The sequence below is a fragment of the Halichoerus grypus genome, chromosome 13 (assembly GCF_964656455.1).
Source record: "Halichoerus grypus chromosome 13, mHalGry1.hap1.1, whole genome shotgun sequence".
NCBI classification, from domain to species: domain Eukaryota; kingdom Metazoa; phylum Chordata; class Mammalia; order Carnivora; family Phocidae; genus Halichoerus; species Halichoerus grypus.
Genome location: NC_135724.1, coordinates 86,819,060 through 86,841,774, shown reverse-complemented (window position 1 = coordinate 86,841,774; position 22,715 = coordinate 86,819,060). Strand labels below are relative to the sequence as shown.

The following is a 22,715-nucleotide window of genomic DNA, read 5'->3' as shown; positions in this document are numbered from 1 at the left end:
CTAAGAAGCCGTGAACTTTCTTTTGAACATGGGACATGCTTCTGACCACCAGCTCCTGCTTCCCTCTACTGGCAGTAAGGGTCTCTATCCTCCCCAGCCCAAAGTGTTCCAGGGACCCACTGAAGGCAGGACTTGATCCTTGGGGCTGCCCCAGCAACTTCCTAGGCAGAGTTTTACAAATTAATGAGAAACATCAGAGGTTCGGGGGCTCCTCAGAATTCTGTGGTGGGACCTGGTGAGACCCCATCTCAAGAGAGGTGGGTTTATCTCTGGAGTTCCTGCCTGGGGCCCTCAGTGGGCAAGGGCTGGTGCTCATGTTGGACTCAGGTGGCATTAAAGCCCCTACTTCTGGGACATAAAGTCTCAGCCAGCTCATGGGGTTTCGGGCCACTCTGCCCGCTGGGAGACCCCAATGGTTCAATGGGACACTTCTGTCCATCAGAGCATTGATAGGGCAACACTAAACAGCTCACGAGCAGTGGGAGCTCTATGTGGGATTCACCATTTGCTTTAGCATTTATACTTTAGAAAATACAAGTTCACGTATGTGTGTTTCTTGAACCAGTAGTTGAAAAATCACACCCTGATTTAGAAAAACCTACCTACTCAAGCTTCCAGAAGATCCTTGTTTGATTAGCGGAGCTGTTAAGAGTATGGGATTTGAGGTCATGCTGCTGAATTCAAAACCCAGTTCTCCTGATTGCTGGCTGCCCGACCTTGAGCTTGACTGCTCTTAACCCCTTGAGGTTTTAGTTTTCCCACCTCAATGCATTGTTTTAAGAGACAAAGGAGTGCTTAGAACTAACTGTATCTGGTATATACTGTGTACTCAGTTTATGTTAGCTAAGTGTTATTGTTGTTACTGTTGCAGTCTAAACTAGGTTTTCCTGGAAATGGGCAGATAGTAAACATTTATGCTTTATGGGCCACATGGTTTTTGTTCCAACTACTCATCTCTGCCATTGTAACAGGAAAGCAACCGTGGACAGTATGTACATGCTTGGATGTGGGTGCATTCCAACAAAACTTCCCTGAGACTTATAAACGAACATGACAGGGAGAAAAGTCCTTTTTCCTCTGGGAGAATGTGACCCTGGGGCTGCCAGCAGCTATGTTCCCCAAATTACTGGGGAAGCCAGCCATGGTGAGAGAAACAGAGGACAGAGGGAAGCAGAGCCAAGAGAGAGAAATCAAAACCTGCCAATCTTGTTTGAGCTGTTGGATCTAGCCATGCCTGAAGCTACTCCGCATTGTTCAGATATGTGAGCAACAGTTTCCCTTTGATGCTTAAGATACTTTGAGTTGCGATTCTGCTGCTTACAACCAAGAGTCCTGAATTATATAAGCCTTCTCCCTGTTTAAGCCTCTCTGCCCCAGTCAGGTATAACAACTTACCCACTTGCCTGCCATGGTCAAGTTCATGATACTATGCAAGAGCATCCTTTAGTCCCAAATATATAACTTTTTTTTTCCTGGGGGAGGGAGGGTTAAATAGTTTCATTTTCAGGTAGATGACATCATTTCCATGAACCTTGGTTCTCTTCTGTAAAATGAAGTTAATTACTGGACCTACTGCCCAGGGTGGGTTAAAAGGGTTAATATTTATAAAGTTCTTGGAACAGTCCCTTGTACGTGCTAAAAGTACTACCTAAGTGTCTGCTGTTATTACTACCTGGAAACAGAGCTCACAGACTTTAGGCATTTTCCTGACAAATGAAGGAGACTATCTGGCAGGGATTGGGTCTTTCCATATTCCCAGCAGCGGCGCCGGCCTGGTATTGATTGGGGGCTTGGTATTTGTTGAATAGGAGTTGGTACAAGACAAGGCAGTCACAGAGAGTGACCGTGAGAGACCCACATGGATTGGGGCAAACTCTGAGGTGTTTGTGATTAGGAGTCAAGCTATAATTGCTTTGGGGATTTAGAAAACCTTGAGACACAGAGGAATGTTGGGGGCCCACAAGCAATTTAGGGATTTGAGTGCTTCGGATTTAGACCTTAGCTACTTGAAGTGTGGTCCACCATGGACTGGTGACATTGGTATCACCTGAATGCCTGTTAAGAAATGCAGGGACTCAGCCCCACACTGGACCTCTGGAGTCAGAATCTATGCTTCCACAAGATCCTGGGTGATTCTTGTGCGCATTAAAATCTGGGAAGTGGAGAGGACAGCCAGATGCTGCAGACATGGCCCCTGTGTCTTGAGGGACTGTTTGTGGAGGTGAGGATGTGGGGGATGTGGGCCTATCAGCTGTTCATTAGGAAACATGCTGGCCTCCACCCTTTGGCACAGTGGGTGGTCACACGTGCCCAGACACACATTCCAGTAAGTGGAATCTGACATTGCCACACAGTGGTTTGAGAAAACTGACACCACGAGAAAGGTGCCCAGCTTCACTTAATAAAAATAAAATGAAAATAAAGCAATACTTTGTGTTTCCTTGTCCTTCCCTCACTCAGTCCCTTCTCCATAGGCTTGCTAACTCTGTGCAAGCATTAACAGCAAATCAGTGGTATCTAGCTTGCGATATCATATATGATTTGATTTCTTTTTCCCCATCCTCTTTTATCAACTGAAATCCTGATGAAATATAGATGACTTTTTAAAGATCTTATAAAGGTGTCTGGCTGTCTGGGGTGGGGAGGTCATGGCTAGGGAGGGGGATTGTGGCATGGCAGGTGGGACAGCAGGAGGGTCTGCAGAACCAAACCAGAGAGACCTCACCAGGAAAGTGGCCTCCAGATTGAACAGAGGTGGGCATGAGTTTGGGAGGGAAGACACACACTCACTATCACCTTTCTTTACCAAAAAATCAGTATTGTTGTGCCATCGAGGGCTGGGGGCTGGGCCAAGTGCAGAGAGCAGGAGCTTTGCAATCCTTAGACCTGTATTTGAATCCTAGTGCTGCAGCAGCTTGTTCACCACATAATCAGGCAAGGATGTGTCCCAGAGCCTTGCTATCCTTGTCTAGAAAATGGGGCTATCATAGCACTGACCTCATAGGGATATGGGGCTGGTTAATGCAGTGGTGACCAGAGCTGGCTGATAAGAACCCACTATTAGCCTCCCTTCCCATCCCCAGGTATAGTGACGGCACAGTGGGAGCTAGAAGTTGACCATAGTGGGGAGAGTTTACACCACAGAAATGATACACATCAGAACTCCTTTTCTTCCAGAGAACTGGTTGTTAAGCATTTACCAGCACGCCACTGGTTAAATGACAAAATGTATTTAAATCGTCATGCCCAAAGCTTAGAAGTAGTGGTTACTGAGTACTATATTACTATAATATTAATTATAGGACCATAATATTACTAGTATTATATAAAGTGGTTTTCATGATTGGACATTCCATGTGTTGGCTCTGCCATTTATTTTAACTGCTTGGAGGCTTTTTCTGCAAATCGTCTGGTCCCTAGCCCCATTCTGGATAGCTGATATTGTTAGTTAGCTCAGTTCCAGATTATAGATACACCAAATGAACATTCATTGAGCATGGACTAAATGCCAGGTGTTGGAAAAGCACTTTTCATATATGATCTCATTTAAGCCCTCTCACAACTCTCTGAGGCAGAAACTGTTATGAACCCCATTATGTGGACACAGATGGGGCTCAGAGAGGTTAGGTGACTTGCCCCAGGTTGCACAGCTGCTCAGTTGGAGGGGCTGGGCTTTGAACCTGTGCATTTTGACTCCAGAGGCTGTGATTTCAGCAGATGGATCCTGGAGGTTAAACGTGGAGGGGGCAGGTGCTTGGGACCTTGGGGTGTGGACCTTCTTCCTTGTTGGGAGACTTTGGGGATGGGGGCGGGCGGTGGGCAGGGTCGAGAAGTCCTGACCATGTCATCCGCTTGGCTGACTGCAAACAGTCTGATTTTACTAGATGTGTGCAGGCCGGGTTCTGATTGGCAAGGGGATGTCTCTGTTGGAAGGGAATCTTGGCCACTTGCCTCTTGGCAGCAGGCTCTTGGCTACCACGTGGAGTGCCGTTTGGAGGCAGTGAGAATTATTCGGCAACCTTGCCTGGGGTAGTTTAAAGTGGGCTGGGGGCTCTGCCAGTCTCTCAGACAGGCTGGCAGAGAGAGCAAGAAAGCGAGCGCTGCTGCAGAGAAGCCCACACTCAGCTTCTTTGCTATTCTCCCTGCCTCTGTCTATCTCCGTCTCTTGCCATCCCTCAGCCTCTCTCTCTGCCAGGACTTAAGGAGCCAGTAAGATGACAGGTGGTTTGGCAGCAAGAGAAGCAACGTCTCCTGTCCCCACAGGCCTGCATTCCCTCAACTCTACTAAAACTTGGGGCCTTTTACTTCCACAGCTCCCAATTTCCCCGAAGATGAAGTTCAGGCTCCTTGGTTTGGCTTGAGGACTTATGCTATGACCCCTGCCTCCTGGTTCTGCATCATGTCTCCGCAGGACAGACTCAACTTTTTGTTTTTCCACAGTGACTACTAGCCCAGAGCTCACTCAGAACATGTGGTTGAGCTTGACTTACTTTGGGATTTGCAGTCATCACCATTTCTGTGTCTTAAGGCTGATTTATCATATGCCAAGTGATATGCAAGCTTCTAAGTATTTTCTGTTCCTATCTCCTTGACTCGTAACAACTTGATAGGTAGGCCCTGTTTTCTCCCCATTTTACAGAGGGGGAAACTGAGGCACCAAGATATTAAATTACATGTCCAAGATCATCCAGCTCGGATATGGCAGTGATAGATATGAACCCAAGCCAGTCCAGAGCTTGAGCAGGCTTGAGTGGGGTTTTCCTTAAACCACTTTGTGAGAGCCTGTCACCAGTTCTGTGTCATCACCCCCGCCCCCAGCAGCCTTGTCAGCACGACAGCCCGGTTTGCTGGCTCCTCATTTCACTCTAGCTCTGCTGTGTCCACACATCCTTGATGAATTAACCTTGGCAATGCCGGCCTTGCCTTGTCACACCAATAAAGTTAGTGCTGCAGAGAACTAGGTTGTGGAAGGTATAATGGACACCTCTCTCCATCTGTCTCTTTTTCCCTGCAGATTTCAAGGTTGCTTGGATGTATAGGAGAAGAGCCAGAATGTTCCTTATGGGTGTAGGGGGTGTTTGGAAACAGGAAAGACCCCTAAATTGGTTCCTTCCAAGGGAGACCTCCTTCTACACCCAAATCTCATCCCATCTGTCCAGGGTGGCCTGTGTGGCTCTGCTCACTGGGGACTGATTGTCTCAGCATGTCCTCATATTGCTCAACAACAGGACAACATTCCTGTACCAAAGCAGAGGGGAGTCGGACTGTGTTAGCAATTCTCCATCAGACTGTGTCGTATTCGGATTGTATTGTATTAGTAGTTGTTTCCACTAATGTGATGAGAAAGTTGCTAATCTGAGAAGACTCCTGCATTGTATTAGGGAAAACAAATATTAATGTGATTCGATGGGAAATGGCTAATAAGAAACTAAGTTGCTAATATGACATGATGGATCGGTGGGAGGAATTTGGGTCGGGTGCTTGAACTTTCCTGGAATGTTCGGTGGTGGGCAGGGACCGGGGAGGGCAAAATGGCAGGAACTCTGTGTTACAGTCACTCAGAGTTAAGGTTCCATATTTGAGCCTCTTCCTCCCCCCTCCAACACCCAGTCTCTCCCCCCTTTACTGTGTTGAATAGTGTCCCCCAAAAGCTCTCATCCACCCAGAACCTGAGAATATGACCTTATTGGGAAAGACTCTGCAGGTATAATTAAGATGAGATCATAGCGCATTAGAGGGGGCCCTGAATCCAATGAGCCGTGTGTGAGGAGAGGACACACAGGGAGAAGACCCTGTGACGATGGGGGTGGGGATGGGAGGGATGCAGCCACAGGCCAAGCAAAGCCAAGGGCAGCAAGCAGCCACCAGACCCCGGAAGGAAAGGAGGCCTCTTCTCTCAGAGCTTTCAGAGGGAGCACAGCCCTGCCAACACTTTGATTTCAGACTTCCAGCCTCCGGAACCGTGAGAGAATACATTTCTGTTGTTTTAAGCCCCCCAGCTGATGGTACTTTGTTACGACAGCCTGACCCCATCCCCTTTGCCCATCACACCCCCAGAAAGGAGACGCAAGCTTGGCAACATCCCTCTAACTCGGAGACAGCAAAGCAGGTTTGAGGGGTTCCTCCAGCCCCAGGGCTGGCCTGGCTGCTTGACCAGACCCGAGGACGAGGGCTTGCTCTCTGCCCCCGCTTTGTTCTTTGCTTAAAGGGAAGAAGCCTCCTCAGTTGCAGGGCGGTTGGCATATGGGCTCCGCAGCCTGCTTCGCGGCACGTTAATATGTGATTAAAGGGGTCTTAAAACACCCATTAGTCCCCCTCTGGTATCTAATAGCGCTTTTGGATTTAGAACAGAATATTATTTACTCATTAGCTGATAATAGATCCTGAGTACACGCCGTATGTATTGGGACAATTATTAGAATGTGAGTCTGCACAGAAACGTCGTTCTGCTGCTATGGCCGGTGGCAGGACAGCATCGTCCAGAGGGCAAGGTGGGGGGGGTCACAAAATGACCCATGAGCCCTCCAAGGAAAACAGAGGGCCTGCTAGAGATTGTCTGGGGTGACTTGCTGTGGATGAAGTGAACTGCAGGTACAGACGGGCACACTTGAGTGCCTCAATGGAAGGGATGCTTTGGGGGGGGTAACCACCTCCAAGAATTAGGGTACCAACAGTAACAGCCCCCCCACAGTGGTGACGGATTGAACCTGAGCTTCAGGCCCAGGCCTCCCAAGATGAGATTATTAATTAGTCACGTGACAGCCACCAGCAGGATCACAGGGGTGGGGTGACTTGCCCAGGACACACAGCTGGTAAGTGGCTGCAGCTGTGGCAGACCCAGCTCTTCTGATCACTGGACCTGGGTTCTTTTCAACATTCCTCTGTACTCCCGGCAGAAACTTCTTGGTAATTCTAATCTTCCCTTTTCCCAATGGAAAGAGGCACTTTAACACGATTTCCTATTACGTTTACTTTGTTGGGACATCCATGGTGGGCATCACAGATCTCAATGGCTGGTTCGACTTGAGGGTGAAGAAGACAGCAAAGTCAGGACAGCCCCCAGTTTGGTGGACAGAATACAGGGTGTGGGGAAAGAAAGCCTGCAGTTTGATAAGCCTGATTTTCAGGTCATCAGTTTGCAGTGATTCAGTGAACGAATGCATGAGCCTCTTAGGATGAAAGGCACGGCATAAGCTTGCAATACAAGCACCAAAAAAAGGACTGAGAAAGCACTGAAAAACCTTGCCTTTAAACTCAGACCCGCCTAGGCTTTTCTGAGACGCGCCAGATGGAAAGACAAGAGGGGTTTGTATAAGGGTGGGGAGGGCTCTCTCCGGCCCAGTGCCGGCAGTTTGAGACCTTTTGCCTCCCGGTGTCCTCGGGGTGCAGGGAAGCCTCCATCTCCATGTCCCTGTTGTACACAGGTGGCCGGGAGAAGGGGGGGCGGTTGTGGGTCCTGTTTATATTGAGCACATAGAGGAACGGCGCAGGGTGCCCTCTCTGGTGAGTCATTCCAGCATGTGGCCACAGTGACACTGAGAAGTCAGATATGGTCCCCAGGAACGCAGGCCACAAGTAGAGGCCAGACATCACCTCTGTGGATTGCCCAAGTGGAGAACAGGGCTCCCTGGTGAAAGATTAGCAGGGAAGGAGCCAGAGAGAAAGCGGAGCTTGGCAAATTTGTCCTCTTGTCCATCTTCTTCTCTAGATATGTGGGTCTACCACCGCAGCTAGATAAATAACCAAATAAGTAAACCACTTCCCAGTGAGTGTGTGGCATCTGCGTGAGTGTATGTGTGTTTGTGTCTGTGTGTGTGTTTTAATAAAGCTCACCATGAGCCAGATATCAATTTCTGTCAGAGAGACTCAGAGCATCTGAACCAGAACTAAATAAAAATAAACATTAAACAATTATTGGAATTTAGGTTTATTTAAAAAATCAGCAGGGTTGACGGAACAAGCCACCCATTAGCGAGGCAGAACTATCGGGCCTTTTAACAACCCGCTGGTTCTTGGCTGCCAGGGAGATTTGGGCTCTACAAGCTGTGGAAACTCCGGATCCTATTGATTAAAGATGATGCGGTAACAGGCCAATTATATCATTGTGGCTGCTTGCAGCGCTGGCCGACGCGGGCTACCCATTTGTCTTTATGGAAACGGCTTTGTTTGGGGGTCTCAGGGAGGATGGTTCAGTGTCCCCATCCTGGGCAAAGCATCCTTCCTTCTCGGGTCCCTGCAGTTCGTAGAAGGCTCTGAAGCCCGAGCTGTTCCAGATTCTTGCATTTTTCTCCCCCCGTCCCCTCCATAGACATCCGTAGTTCATAAGGAACCTGTGTCTTGTCAACCAAATCAATGCAAATAACCGGTGAGCTTTTCTCGACTTTTCAGTAATAATTGATCTTCCCAGAACTGATAGCATTTGGAAAACATAAGTAAGGAGAGCAGCAGCGAGCCAGATGTCCACGTTAAGAGAATATAATTGCTCTGAGTTATAGGAAAGGAAGTGATTTCCCTTCTAGCTTTAGCTCCAAGAGAGCAGAATAAACTGCCATGGAGCATCAAGAAGCTTCCAGTAAACTCAGGGCTTAGTACGGACTCCGTCTCAGCCTGCAGGTTCGGACGACTCTGGGACTGGGATCTTCCAAGCTGACAGGCAGATTTCCTGCTTGTAATTTTGTCAGTCTCCAGGTTTTTATTTGGAAGCTTTCTGCACAGCCAGTCACTGCTGGGGAAGGAGAGAGAGGTTTGCAGTTCTCGGGGGGAAGGGAGGGTTCCAGCTTAGCCACTGTGCTATTCGTCCAGTGGATGGGACTCTCCTCTCTGCTGGTTTGCCTTTTTTTTCTTCTTTCTAATTTGATGGTCCCTTCCAGGCACTGCTATAATTGGCTGCTGATTTGACTGGGGTGATATTTAGAAAATCAGATGGGGATGGGGGTGTTCTATGGATGGGTGGATGGACAGTAGGATTCCTAGGCTTCATTCTTCCAGGACTCCTTTATTTGTTCCTTCGTGCATTCATTTATCTGCTCATCCAACACATAGTTACTGGGCACCTTCTCTGTGCCAGGCACAATTAGGTGCTGGGGCGCATTGGTACCTGCCCTCATAGGAGCTCCTACTCTAGCTATGAAGAGGCACAGATGTGTAACAATTGATTATGACATCACAATTGCAATAGTGCTTCATAGAAATGAGGAGCAGGGAGTAAGGGCCCATGACCGTAAAAACCTGACCTTATCTTGGGGTGCAGTTCTTGCGAAAGTAAGGTCTAAGCTGAAACTTGACACAGGAGGTAGGACTGAGCTAGGCCAGTGGTGCTTGGACTTGAGTGGGCATCAGAATCACCTGGAGGACTGGTTAAAAAGATTGGTGGGCATCAACCCCAGAGTTTCTGATTCATCAGGTCTGGAGCCGGTCTAAGAATTTACATTTCTACTAAGTTCCCAGGTAACGCTGCCGCTGCTGGTCTAAGGACCACACTTTGGGAACCACCAAACTGGGCAAAAGACAGGAAAGAGAGGGCATCAAGGTAGTGGGAATTGTGGATGCAAAGGCCCTGTGGCTGGCTTGGCAGTTTCCAGTCACAGAATAAGGGGCAGAATGGTAGAAGCAAAGTGAGGAGGACTGGGGGAGATGCACTGCATGGGGGGCACAGGGTCCTGGCCCCTCAGAGGCCTTGCAGGCTGACCTGGAAAGTTTGGATTTTATCTGAAATTGGATGGGAAACCTGGAGAGGTTTTAAGCAGATAAAGTGTCAGCATCCAGTTTGTATCTTGAAATACTCTCTCTGGCTTCCAAGGCAGGAATGGGATGGTGGAAGAGTGGCTGGCATTAAGCCAGGGAACCTCACAAGGAAGCTATGCAGGCATCCAGCCAGGATTTAGAGGTGGCTAGACCCTCTGGTGTCAGTGAGCATGGAAAGCATGGACATGTCTGAGAGTTCAAGTCCAGGCACCCCCTTTCGGGAAAGCCTTCCTGATCAGTTTGGACCCACCCATCAATCCCTGAAACCTAATTTCTTACCTGAAGGAGTCATATGTTGACACTGACCTTAACAGTTCCTTGAGGGCAGGGCTGTGTGTGTCATATCTGCCTCATATAGCCCACCTGCAGCCCACTGGTTGGATATACAACAAATACCTTATAATAATTAGCAGGTTGTGGGGGCACCTGAGTGGCTCAGTCAGTTAAGCATCCGACTCTTAATTTTGGCTCGGGTCATGATTTCAGGGTTGTGAGATCAAGCCCCGTGTCAGACTCCGCGCTCAGTCCTTGAGATTCTCTATCTCCCCACCCTCTCCCCCACCCCCCGCCATGCTCACACACACTCTCTCTCTCTCAAATAAATAAATAAATCTTAAAATAATTAGCAGATTGTGAATGTTTGACAGTTCACCAGCTAGGGTCATATCTGTTACCTCATTTGATTTTCTAGGTACCCTGAGGAAAAGGTGGAATTGAACCCATTTTGTAAATGGGGCAAATTGAGGTTCAGAAAGGGCAGGAGACGCTCACAGGCTCACCCAGCTGGACTGAAAAAAAGGCAGGATTCTCACCCAGGCCCAGAATGCCCTCTGGTGAGCAGACCAAAGGAGCTGTGATGCCTCCACCCAGAACCTTAGATGGTGACCACATTTCCCTTAGTAGTATCAAGGGTCTTACCCAAGATGACAGGGCCAGTCCACCAGAAATATTAAGTAGATATAGAAGAAATTGTCATTTTTTAAAAATAAAAAATGGTCAAATATCAGCAGTTTCCTATGGTTCAACCTAAAACAAAGCATGCAGGGGAAATGTTGCATTTCTAGAAGGTCCTGCCGCAGCGTGAGGAGTAGGAGTTGCAGTGTAGTCTAAATTGCCTCTGAAAGCAGCTTCCCACACACACGGAAGCTGATGAGGGGGCCGTACAGGGATGCAGCATCTTAGAATCAGTCTATAATGCAATCAATTTTGTATATCCCTGGTGAAACAGCAACATTTATTTAACGTCTTTTATGGAGCAGCTGAGTTTTATCACAAATCACATTCCATTTCTATTCAGCTGGGACTCCTTGAAGGCTAAAATGCACTTACTTTTCTCGGAGGAAATTTACCAATTCCTCAGTAAAGACCCATTTGCCTCTGTATGTAAAATTGACACATTTATTGAATATTAAACATTTAGGGTCTTTTTCCCCAGCTCCCCCACACCTTTCTCCACTTTTCCACAACGCTTCCCAGTCATTAGGGAGACTTCCTCCAAGTGGCAAGAAATGTGTATTTTCATGCAGAAGCAGCCGACATTTCAATTCGGGTCATTCTTATCAGTGGGAAATGATCAAGTTATGTCATAAATGCATAGGGCGAAATCCAGTGCCTCGGAGCGGCCTCTTTAAGCCCCTCTCTTTGTGGCCGGCTTGGTAGTCTTGGTCACGCGGCAATACTGTGTTGAGTTCGTGACAAAAGTTTTTTTGTCTACACTTGTAACGTTTGCAGAAGGCAGGGGCAGCCTCCCTGACAATAAATTGTGCTAATTAGCATGAGGGCCTATTAATAAAACAAGTTTTCTTTCATCCATGTTCCTGAATGGTCGGGGACATCAATTAAAGTGTGCGCTTGGGACAATGTCTTTTCACTGCCGGTTGCAGTGTTTTTGTTTAAAAAAATAAGCAGGGGGCTGGGCCATTTCGGGAACTTGTTTTTGTGTCCCTAACATGGGAGAGGGCTGAACTGTTGAACTTAGGTCTCAAATGTTGGGTTCAGATTTTCTGACTGATGCTAAATCAAGGCAGTGACAGGTTGGGTGGGTGCTTGGCCCTGGGTTAGAGGCTTTGCTTTCAGAGTGCAAGGACAATTGTTGCATTTGAGGAGTATCTTCCTAATGAGGTTTGAAACCAGACAGACACAGGTTTTGAACCCTAACTCCCCCTTTTACTGAGCTCACAAAGCTCAGACCGGTGATTTACCTCTTTGGGCCTCAGCCAGGGTTAAATGAGATGACCCATGGAAGGTTCTGGAAGGAACCTCAAACCTCATTGCTGTTCTCCTGGGAACTTTATCCGGTGTCAGGTTTGGATGGAAAAAGAAAGGTCATTTCATCCAGCTCCCTGTTCCAGGCTTGATTTCCCTTCTACAGGGCCCAGGAGTTGACTACTTTATGCTGGGAAACCTTTAAGGACCAGAAACTCACTTAATCATTATCAAGACTGTCTTCCTTATGGTGACCTGAAACCTATTTATGTGTAACTTCCTCTGCCTACACAGATAGGAGCTCCTCTCCTTTTTATCAAATATGTAAAGATCCCCCCCTTCTCTGAGTCTTCTATACTCCAGGGCAAATGTCCTCCCAGCTCTTTGTAGATTTGGGTTTCTCAGCCTCACACACTACTGACATTTCGGACCATATAATTCTTTGTTATGGGGGCTGTTCTGTTCATTGTCTGATGGTTAGCAACATCTCTGGCCTCTACCCACTAGATGCCAGCCCGAATTGTGACCATTCAAAAGTATCTCTAGACTTTGCCAAATGTGCCTAGAGGGCAAAATCATCCCCCCCCCCCCCCCGCCCCCGTTGAGAACCATTGTCCTAGAGTTTCTGGTTCTCCCCATCCTGGACCCGTTTAGCCAGACATGACGCCTCAAATGGGAGGCTTTCACTTCTACATTTCTTTCCCCTCTGGCACATCAGCATTCCTGTGGCTTATGCCTCCAAAGTGTTTTTGGTGCCTGCTGGGAGCAGAGCCCACTTTTACCTGGCACGAGCTGAACCTGCCAAAGTTTAGAGAGATCAGGAAAAAACAAAGATCAGGAGAAACCAAAATAAAATCACCCATTTTTTGTTTTCCTGCATTTGTCTCTGCAAAAGGCAGACACCACCAGGACTGGAAGGTGTCTGGGCCTTCTTTGTTGGAATCTCCGTCTTGAGAACAGGAATGATGAGGTCTGAGTTTATCCCATAGCTTTCATCTGAACAGGCAGAGCTAACTTTTCAGAGCAGGAGGTCAGTGATGGTTTCTGAGTGTAGCTGGCTCCAGGTCTGGGTTAGCGTTCTGGCTTTGCCACTGACTGAATGACTACACCTCTCTGAACCTCAGTTTCTCATCTGTGTAATGGGGATAAAAATAGCACTGTCTCAAAGTGTTGTTGCCAATTCAAAGAATTAACCCATGTAAAATATAGTAATCAGCCAATAAATTAGAGCTTCTATTTTGTGTTATTATTACTGTTGTTTGCAAATAAGAAACACACATCCAAGGAATGAGAATAATTCACTTAAGGTCAACCAGGAAGTCAGTGTGAAAACACTGGATTGAGCATCTTTTTTTCGAAAACTCCAGGGTTTTTTGCAAAGGTCTGTCTGTGCATACTAGGAGATTTGAAGATGATCCATTTTATGTGATTCTCACCCCATTAACAGCCTGCGGTTTTGCCAGAATATCCTCTTTTCACTTTCATTTTAAAAACCAGCCAGTGTAATAAATCTTGCCCCGAAATCTCAGCAGCACATCTTGGCTGGAGTGTATGATAAATCTAATATACTGTGGCCTCTCTGTATGAGATACCCCTTCACAGATCTGTATTTTTGGCGGACAGCCCCCTGGTCTGGCAGGATTATAATTTGTTCTTGTTTGACAAGTCCAGCCCTCTGACTGGGTCATCATTGTTTCACAACTTCCCTGGCTCCAGGGTGGACACAGGACCCTGTCCCCTCTCCTTAACCTTTTCTTTTCTTTTCCTTCTTCCCTCCCTCCCTTCCTTCCTTCCTTGCTTGCTTCCTTCCTTTCTCTCTCTCTCTCTCTCTCTCCCTCTCAATCTTTTTTTTCACAAAACCACAGATTTAGCTACCCCCCTCCCCACGTTTAAAACAGGGAACATGGCTTAGAACCAGGTCTGAATTTGAAGAGTACACATCTGGGAAGGAAGGCCACTGGAAACTCAATGTGTACCTGGGTTCTTTTCACGGGGAGTTGAGGTGCCCTATGGTTCTGCCACATGTGGACCACATTGCCTTGGGAGACACTGAAAGGGCAGGGAGCCCCACTTTGATCATTCAACAAATATTTCTTAAGCACCTACTATGTGGCAGGGTATATAGAGGTGAACAGCATCAGGTTCAGTGGGAGAGACAGACATTTATGATATGGTCACTTGTAACAAAGCTGAATTATTTATGCCTGTGCTGAGGGTTCTGATTGGAAAATGCAGGGGCTGTGGAGCCCCCAGGGGAACATTCCTGAAGAAGTGGCATCTTGGAGCTCACTGGAAAATGGTGGGCATTTACCAGGCTCAGGGAAGAGCCCAGGCCCTGAGGCAGGGAAGGACACAAGGAGGTCAGTGGACAGCCCAAGAGCAGGGGAGACTGAGAGGGAGGCCAGGCAAAGCCCGTGCAGGACGCTTCTCTGGCTACCTCATAATAGTGGAACCTGGGAGTCTCATGCAGGCCTGTGAACTCCCCTCGTCCCCTCCCTGCCTCACAAGGCCCGTGGGAGGCCAGGAAAGAGCCCCCCAAAAAGGCTTCAAGGACTGTGGAATGTGTTCCAGTCCTAGCTCCACCCCTACTGACCTGCTTAAGTCACTTTCTCTCTCTGAGCCTCAGTTTCCTCACCTGTAAAATGGTGGTAACAGTAATAACTGCCCTTCCCCAGGAGGGGTGTTACAAAGATAAATCAAGAGAATGCATATAAGGTGCACAGATCAGGGAATGGTTTCTGGCACTCAATAGGGACCCGAGAAATGTTAAGGATTAATTCCGCTTACTAGCCTTGTGACCTGAGAAGACTAAGTTTATCTCTTCGAGCCTCAGTTTTCTTATCGGCAAAATGAGGATAATAATTATACGGCTGGAATAAATGAGTTAGAACAGTGGCTGGCACAGAGTTTGGGCTCATCGCATTGGCTATTACCACTGTTACTATTATTGTTATTGTTATTATTGTTTCTTGTAGTTTCACATATCATGTGGTTGATCTTCACGGGGCCCATGGTTTTTATCCTGATTCTGAATCCCACCACGTTAGACATGCCTCCCCAGCTGTTCCCCTCCACCATGTGTGCTCCACCTTCCAGACCCTCTCATGCGCCCCACTGCATCCCGCACAGAATCCCAGCCCCACAGCCTGCCACCCACTGGCCATGACCCTCTGAGTCAGAGTTCTCCCTCCCCTTGGACATTGAGCTCATCCAAATGAGGGGGATCCTAAGGGAGCCTCGTGATCATATACTGAGCCAGGGCCTTTTCTGCACCACAGCAGACCCCCAGAGGTGGGTATCATCAGCCCCACTTGTCAGATGGGGAAACTAAGGCACAGAATGGAACCACTGTGCCCTTGATCTTTCTGGTACCTACTGGCTGCTCACCATTGCAGAAATATGCACTCTCTTCCTATCCCCTCCTGCTTTCACAGAGGCCAAAATGTAGTCTTCCACTGCATCGCTTCTCCAGCTCATGACAAGAACCGATCTTTTTAAAGGGAGAGAAACAAATCTTGCGGACCCTTGAGAATTGGTTCTCTCATCCCTGGAGTCTGCAGACCTCTGCCAAAGAAGCCTTGACGTGTGACATTCAAATCTTGGGCTATGAAATGATCTTTCAGCTGCCAGCTATCTCTGCAAAAGAGAATTTGGGCCATCACAACAGGCCAAGTAATAATTTCTTTGGATTAGTGTCAACATGGAAGAGCGAAAGGAATGGTCCAGAGGACTCCCAGTTTGGAAATTGCTGCCTTTGGCTGGCATATTCTAGAACTTTCTTCATCCCTCTCTTGCAGGACCCAGAACAAAGGTCTGAGGGTTGAGGCCTCCCGTGCCTCTCCTCTCCTGGATGCCTCAGCCCCTGCATGCCTGGGCCCCGGGGAAAACTGAGTCTTTACCCAGCCTTCCTAGACCCTGGGGCCACCTCTTCCCCTTGAAGGAGAAGGCCAGTGGGCGAGGCTCCTCCATGTTATTGAGGAAAGAAATACGGCCTAGAACCCTTTCTGTAAATGTAACCTCCCGGCTCCTCCTTTATGGGTGAGGCAAAGTGCTTAAAATGCTTAGGGGGAATAAACAGCTTTTAATGAAGTTACATTGCCACATAATGGGCATCATAAAATTGCCTTCATACTGCAGGGTCCCAGGATGGCATTTATTATCGACTGTGCCGGAACAGCCTTTGCAGAGCTCCGGTAGCTGCAGAGAGAAGACTGCAAAAGTCTCCTTAAATTACCTGATTGAAATAACCGGCGGAATATTCCGTGGGGCCGCCGCGTGCCAGGGAAGCCGCCTTTGGGGTGGTCTGTCAGAGGCGGTTTGCGCATTCTGAAGAACACAGGAGTTTCATTGCAGCAAAACAGATGTTCATCTTGTTTCTCCATCGGCTGTTTGATGAGAAATTTATTGCTCTTCCGCTGGGCAGGAGCCCCTCTCGGCTGTGGAGTCTATTAGGCAAGCCAGCAGCTGGCGGGAAGCCAAGGTGAGGCTGTTTTGATGAAACCCATGAAAAGCCTTGGCTGGGAGGCGCCGGTAATAATGCACTGGCTAGACTCTCCTGATTGGGCCATTGATTGGCCTGATTTGATTTATTGATCAATACCCTCAAATTTGGCGTCTGAGAAGCTGCACTAATCTTTAACTGTTGTGAACATCTCTACCTGCTGGAGAATTAGACCCTGATAAGGAATGTATGAAAGGAATCGGGGCTTATCTTAATCACACACCGGGCCCCAGCACTGCCCGCGCCGGTGAGGGCCCCAGTGCACTGCGCCCCATCGCCAGGCAGGCTGGCGCAGATCTATAAATTGATGGAATTCAAAGCCTCCAGCATCGATTACCGTTATAACAAACAGTGGTGCACAGAATGTCTGATTATTTTTAGACAAAGATTCTGTTCTCTCAGCAGCAATTTTGCTGAGGCTGTCACTGTGTCAGATGTCTACTGTTGATTGCAATTAGATGCAATACAAAAAAAAATTAAACTATCTGTATCCTTAGTCTTATTTCCAGTTATTAAATCTCTCTCTTTGTTTGCCGTTTCCTCATGATATCTACAGCTGGATGAAATATTTGGTTGGCAGGAGAAATCCTTGTAATTCAGCGGGGGTGCAGTGGCCTGCCGGCTCATTGGATTATCTCTGGTGGGGTGCACATAATCTCGGGGGGAGGGGAGTTAACGGGGGGGGGCTTACATCTGTTTAAATGTGTTCAGGGTGAAGGCTTGATGCAAAAAAATGTTTCAGGACAGGGTGAGGTATAAAAAGCAATCTCCAAAGCCCTCCAGGATGCCTGTGTTTTTAGTTCTCCTTGTTTCTGTCCACATCAGGCAGGACCTAAGCAGGGGTGCCTCCCCATTGATGAGCGGGGAGGGAAGGAATGTTATCCAAGCAACCGAGCTCAAAGGTTGGCGCCACTTGAAATAATCCCTCCAAACAGAGACCGCACTTGGGACCCCTTCCGCACTCAATCATACCTGAAGAGCAGGCTCCAGGTAATTGTGGGTATGAACAAATTAGGCATTCCCTTTTACATGCGGCCCGGCGGCCAGCATCCTGGTGTTGCGCACATGCATCCATCATCTTGGCGCTCTCCAGTTGATCTCTCATCTCAGAGCCATTAGCCCCAGCGTCCTTGATGGTGGAACAGCTGTAAACTTGAGACCGTCATAGGGTGGCCAAGACTGACGATTCATTACATGATGGGATGGGGGAAAAAGGCTCAGGTGACAGTGCCGAGGCCTCCCAGTTCCCAGAAGCCAGCTCTGCCTGGAATTGGCAAGTGCCGGCTAATTTTAGAAAGTTCATAGTGGAGGATGGAGAAGGAGGAGGTGGCAGTTTGGGCTCTAGGGTCAGCCGAGGAGTTCCTGCAGGAATTGGAAGGCTGGCATTGATCTACATGGCAAGAGGGAGCAAGGGACAAGGCCCTGAGCCTGCCCAGAGACAGATGTTCAAATGCCGCTTTGAGAACGCCCAGGGGAGCTGGTGAAGATGACTCTAAGCTCCCCGAGGGCAGGTAAGGGGTCAGTCTTGTTCAGTAATAACCAGAATAACACCTGCCCTTTGTTCACCACCAACTGCCCCAGATCCTGTGCCAGGGACTTCCAGATATACCTTCCTCCTTTAAGCTGCCCAGTTCCCTTAGGAAGTTGGTAATAATTATACTTGTTGATAGATGCAGAAACTGGTGCTCATGGGCATTAAGTGGCTTGCCCAAGATTACACAGCTAAGAAGTGGTGAGACTGAAAGTCAAGTTCAGGTTGGTTCCTGGAGTCTGGGCTCTCAACCCCAGTGGAGAATACTCAATAAATATCTGTTGAATGAATGAATGAATGAACAAACGAATGAATGGTGCATGTACCTCCAGTGGGGACTCACTTGGGCTCCTGGATAACCGAATATGGCAGGCCATCTTTCCAGAGGGAAAAAGAAGAAACCAGAAATATAGAAATTTCAGTTGCCTCCATGGGCAGGTCTGGTATTTGGGCTTCCCGGACTGCTGGGAACAGCTTTCTGCTTCCTCCTGTTGGATACAGAGCTGTGCCCAAGCTCCAGTCCCTTCAGTTAGAGGAACAGGTGTGAGGTCACCAGGAAGCTTCCATGCAAAGAAATCTCAGGGTTGAGAGGTCCAGCAATAGGAAGGAACACTAATGGGTGTCACGGGGCAGGGAGAGCTCATTGGTCACCTGGCTGGGAGCCAGATAGCCTCTGACCAGGATAACACAGTGGTTAAGAGTTTGAACCCTGAAGTCAGGTAGATACTGGTTCAAAGCCCAGGATCATCACATTCTCAACTCTGAGTGACCTTGGGCAAGCAGTTGAACCTCTCTGGGCCTCACTTTCCCAATATGCAAATAAGGCTGCTAATACAACCTCGCTGTCCAGGTGACTCTGAGGATGAAGTCAGATGATCCATGTCAGCCCAGACACTGTGCCTGGCACATGCGGTTTGGTGGCAGTGACTGCTGGTCTAGGGCATTCAGGAACACCCAGCACCCGCCGTGGACATATGTGACTAACAAGCTCATTTGGCTCAGGAAGAATTCCAGGCCAGGGATAGAGGTGTCAAGTAACTTCTCTGAAATCACAGAGCAAGTCCCTGGCACATTCGACATCTTCCTTGTCACCCACTGTCACCCTCTTCTGGCCACATTCCCATTGCACATGCCCCTCCTCTTTTTCCTCGTCACATCCCTGCTGTCCTGACCCTCTGATAAAAGTGTGGCCGGTCATCTCAGCATAGCTGTGGGGAGAGGCAATCCCTCATGTGGTTGGTGGGAGCAATAATCAATGCAGTCCCTTTGGAGGTCACATTTACAAATGTGCCTGCCCTGTGACCTGATCCTTATCTATCTGAAAACTTAGCCTTTGACACACCCACACAGGGGCAACCGAGATGACTGTCTCAATACATTGTTGCCGTAGGACAGTGGTAGTAACGCAGAGCCCAGAAATAACCTGTGTCCGTGAGTGAGGGCCCAGCTACGTAAAATAAGGCACCTCCTGTAAAAATGAAGACAGATGCTCCTCATGTGCTGATGAAAGGAGCAGGCAAGATAAGTTCCGTGAAAATGGTAAGTTGCGGGACATGGTATGTAGCATGCTTGTATCTGAGTCAAACAAAAGTAGAGAAAGACATTGCTTACTCATGTGCTTGAATATGAATGGATATCTTTGAAAGGACACAGAATAATGGTGGGCCCCTCCGGAGACAGAAGCCTGTTGAGTGTTAAGCCTTGCTGTGCTGTTGCAATTTGTATCATATGCGTGTATTACTTTAGTAGGGTAAAAAATTTACCATTTAAAGAAACTAGTATAATGGAAGAACCTGGATTCTTGGAATCAGGCTTAGGAAGTATTGGCCCCGTTACTTACTGGCTGTTGGCCTGAGATAGGCAGTAGCAACTCCCTACACCTCAGTTTTCTCATCTGTAAAATGGTGACATGATGAGGTGGTGACAGGTGTAAGTGAGGTTGTGCCTGTAAATCGATAACCTGGTCTGTGCCATCCATGGTTATTAGGGAGTACCGTTACCAGCTTCAAAGCTGAAAGGAGATGCTGTTTATGACAGTGCTGGGCCCAGAGCCCTCTGTGGCAGAACCAGAGAGGGTTCTGGCCTCATGGGCAGGGCGCTGAGGATGGAGGCAGCTCCCTGAGCCCCTCAGGGGACCCTCCCCAACACACACACAGAATACTGGGCGAAGCCCCTGAACCTATTTGTCTGGAAGGCTCGGTCGTGGATCCCTCTCCAGAGGCCCAGCCCCTGATGCTCCCAGCCCCTGTAATGAGGCCTGGTCACCAGCGCAGCCCAGACAGGAGGGACAGGGCCAGGGCTTGACTGGCTGCTGCCCGCCTGGCTACTGCCCGCCATGAAGGGGCAGTTAGGCAGCGGTTTCTCCCCCTCCCTCCCGCTGTGTCTGTCTCTCTCTCTCTCTCCCCCCCTGTTGCCCTCTCGCCCCCTGGTGCTCTCCCTGTATCTCTTTCTTTCCCTCTCTTTCTCAATCTCTCTTTCCTGTCTCCCTCCCCTCCCCCCTTGTCTCTCTTGTGCCCCCTTCTCTCTTCCTCTCTGAATTTCTTTTTCACTCCCGCTCCCCCAATGTGGGTGTTTCCCCTCTTCTCCTTTCCTTTCTCAGTCTCTCTCTGTGTTTTCTCTCTTGTCCTCTCCTCTTTCCCTTGCTACATCAGCTATCTGAGGGTTGCTGTGGTTGTCACCACGAAGGGCCGAGGCAGGTGACAATTTTGGGGACTGACTACGTGCACTGGGCCAGGTGCTGGGGATAAGAGGAAGGAAGGTGGCAGACCCAGGCCCTGCCTTCAGCGGGTGGACATTCCACTTGGGGACCCAGATGCAACAAAAGTGTCATGAGGGCCCTGATGGGGAGGACAAGGTGCTCTTGTCTCAGAGAGGCTTCAGCAAGCCGGAGCAGTGACAGGTCTTCCTAGAAGCAGTGACATTTAGGCTGAGACCCCAAGCGTGAATTAGTAAGGCAGAGAGTGGGGAAGGAGGCATTCCAGGCAGAGGGAAGGGCCTGTGCAGAGTGAACTGAGCGTATTCTAGACACACCCACATATGGTCACTCAGAGAGAGGAGGGCGAATCCATGGAGTGAGCCCCACGGCTGTGCAAAGTAGCAGTAGGAGAATGGAATTTTGACCAAAGTCCCTGGATTTGTCTCCCAGCTCCAGCTTCTGCCAGCTGTGTGACCTTGGGCAACCTTGCCCTCTCTGGGCCTGTTTCCTCCTCTCCAAAGTGGAGATGGTGCTCGTGTATATCTGAGACGGTCACTGAGAACTATACCTGCATGAATATGCACGAATGCTAGAAACACACCAGGCACAGAGCCTGGGCTATCCAAGTATTCATGCATGTTATTCTTTTGGTAACATTGTCTATGCTTCCTGCTCCATGGTGCTCATGGCCAGGAATCTATATTATGCAGCAGCCCGTGGGATTCTCTGAAACCTGCATCAGGACCAGGGCCTTTGCACATGCTCTTCCCTCTCGGTGAAAGGCTCTTCCCCCAGACAGCCACATGGGTGGATTCTCCACCCTCTTTAAGTCTTTGCCAAAAAATCACCTTTTCCATTAGGCTTCCCCTGGCAGTTCTTTGTGAAATTGCAGTTCACCCTGACCCTCACCCTTCTTCACCCCCTTCCCTGCTTTATTTTCTCTCTCTGCATTTCCAGACTTAAAAAGCATTTCAGTGGGGGCACCTGGGTGGGCACAGTCAGTTAAGCGTTCAACTCTTGCTTTCAGCTCAGGTCGTGATCTCGGGGTCATGAGATCAAGCCATGCATCAGGCTCCACACTCAGCCTCTCCCTCTGCCCCTTCCACTCGTGCTCTCTCTCTAAAATAAATAAATAAATCTTAAAAAAAAAATGTATGTCAGTGGCTCCCATTGCTCTTGAGGGTAGAAATCTAGGTAGGGATTGGGGTGCCTTTGCCCCCCCCAGCCCTTAGAGGAGACTACACCCCAGGTCAATGGTGCCCAGAATTGGCGCTGTCTGTGCGAGACCGGCTCGGTGGGTCATCTGAGGCATCAGTCAGCAAGTCTTCTACACAGTGTCTGTCAACACTGGGCTCTGGCTGGAAATGTCTTCCATAGCCCCTTCTTCAAGTGACTGAGGATTGGCCTGCTTCTTCACCACTGGGCTCAGCTGCAAACATACATCCTAGAGCTGGGGGAAACAGTGGCAAGAGTGATAAGGCCTTATGTAAGTCACACCCCTCTCTGAGCCTTCTTTGGATAGAGTCACACCCACCTAGCAGGTGTTCATGGGCCCTGCCTCCTGAAAGCCTTCCTGCTGGCTACCACCACAGGCCTGGCTGAGGGCTTTGGCCACGTACTTCCCTGGTGCCCAAGCTTCCGACCACAATGCCGCTGATCTTTGTGTCTGTTCAAAGGGGATAGAGGGTTGTCGCTAAATGCTTGGGTGCTGGAGCCAGGCTACCTGGGTTTCAAATCCCAGTACTGGCATTCACTTGCTGTGGGCTCTTGGGCGAGTAAGTTGACCTCTTTTGCTTTAGCTTCCTTGTGTATGAAACAGGGAGAATAATAACACCTTATAGAGTTGTGAGGATTAAATGAGCTAATGTGGAAAGTGCCTGGAACAGTGTCTGACACCGAATGGGCTATCACTATGTGTTTGGTGGAATGAGTGAGTGTTGTCAGGATTCGACAGGGTAACTCAGGGCTCCTCAGGAGCTGCCAGATGGCGATGGTCTAATTCTGTTATTCCTTACTGTTATTTAGCTGGAATGTATCTA

General features: G+C 48.7%; 1 protein-coding gene across 12 annotated transcripts in view; it reads left to right on the top strand.

The window, feature by feature from the left end:
• Positions 1-22,715, top strand: part of CUX2 (cut like homeobox 2) — a 256,506-nt gene that overhangs the window by 108,019 nt on the left and 125,772 nt on the right. The window lies entirely within an intron of this gene.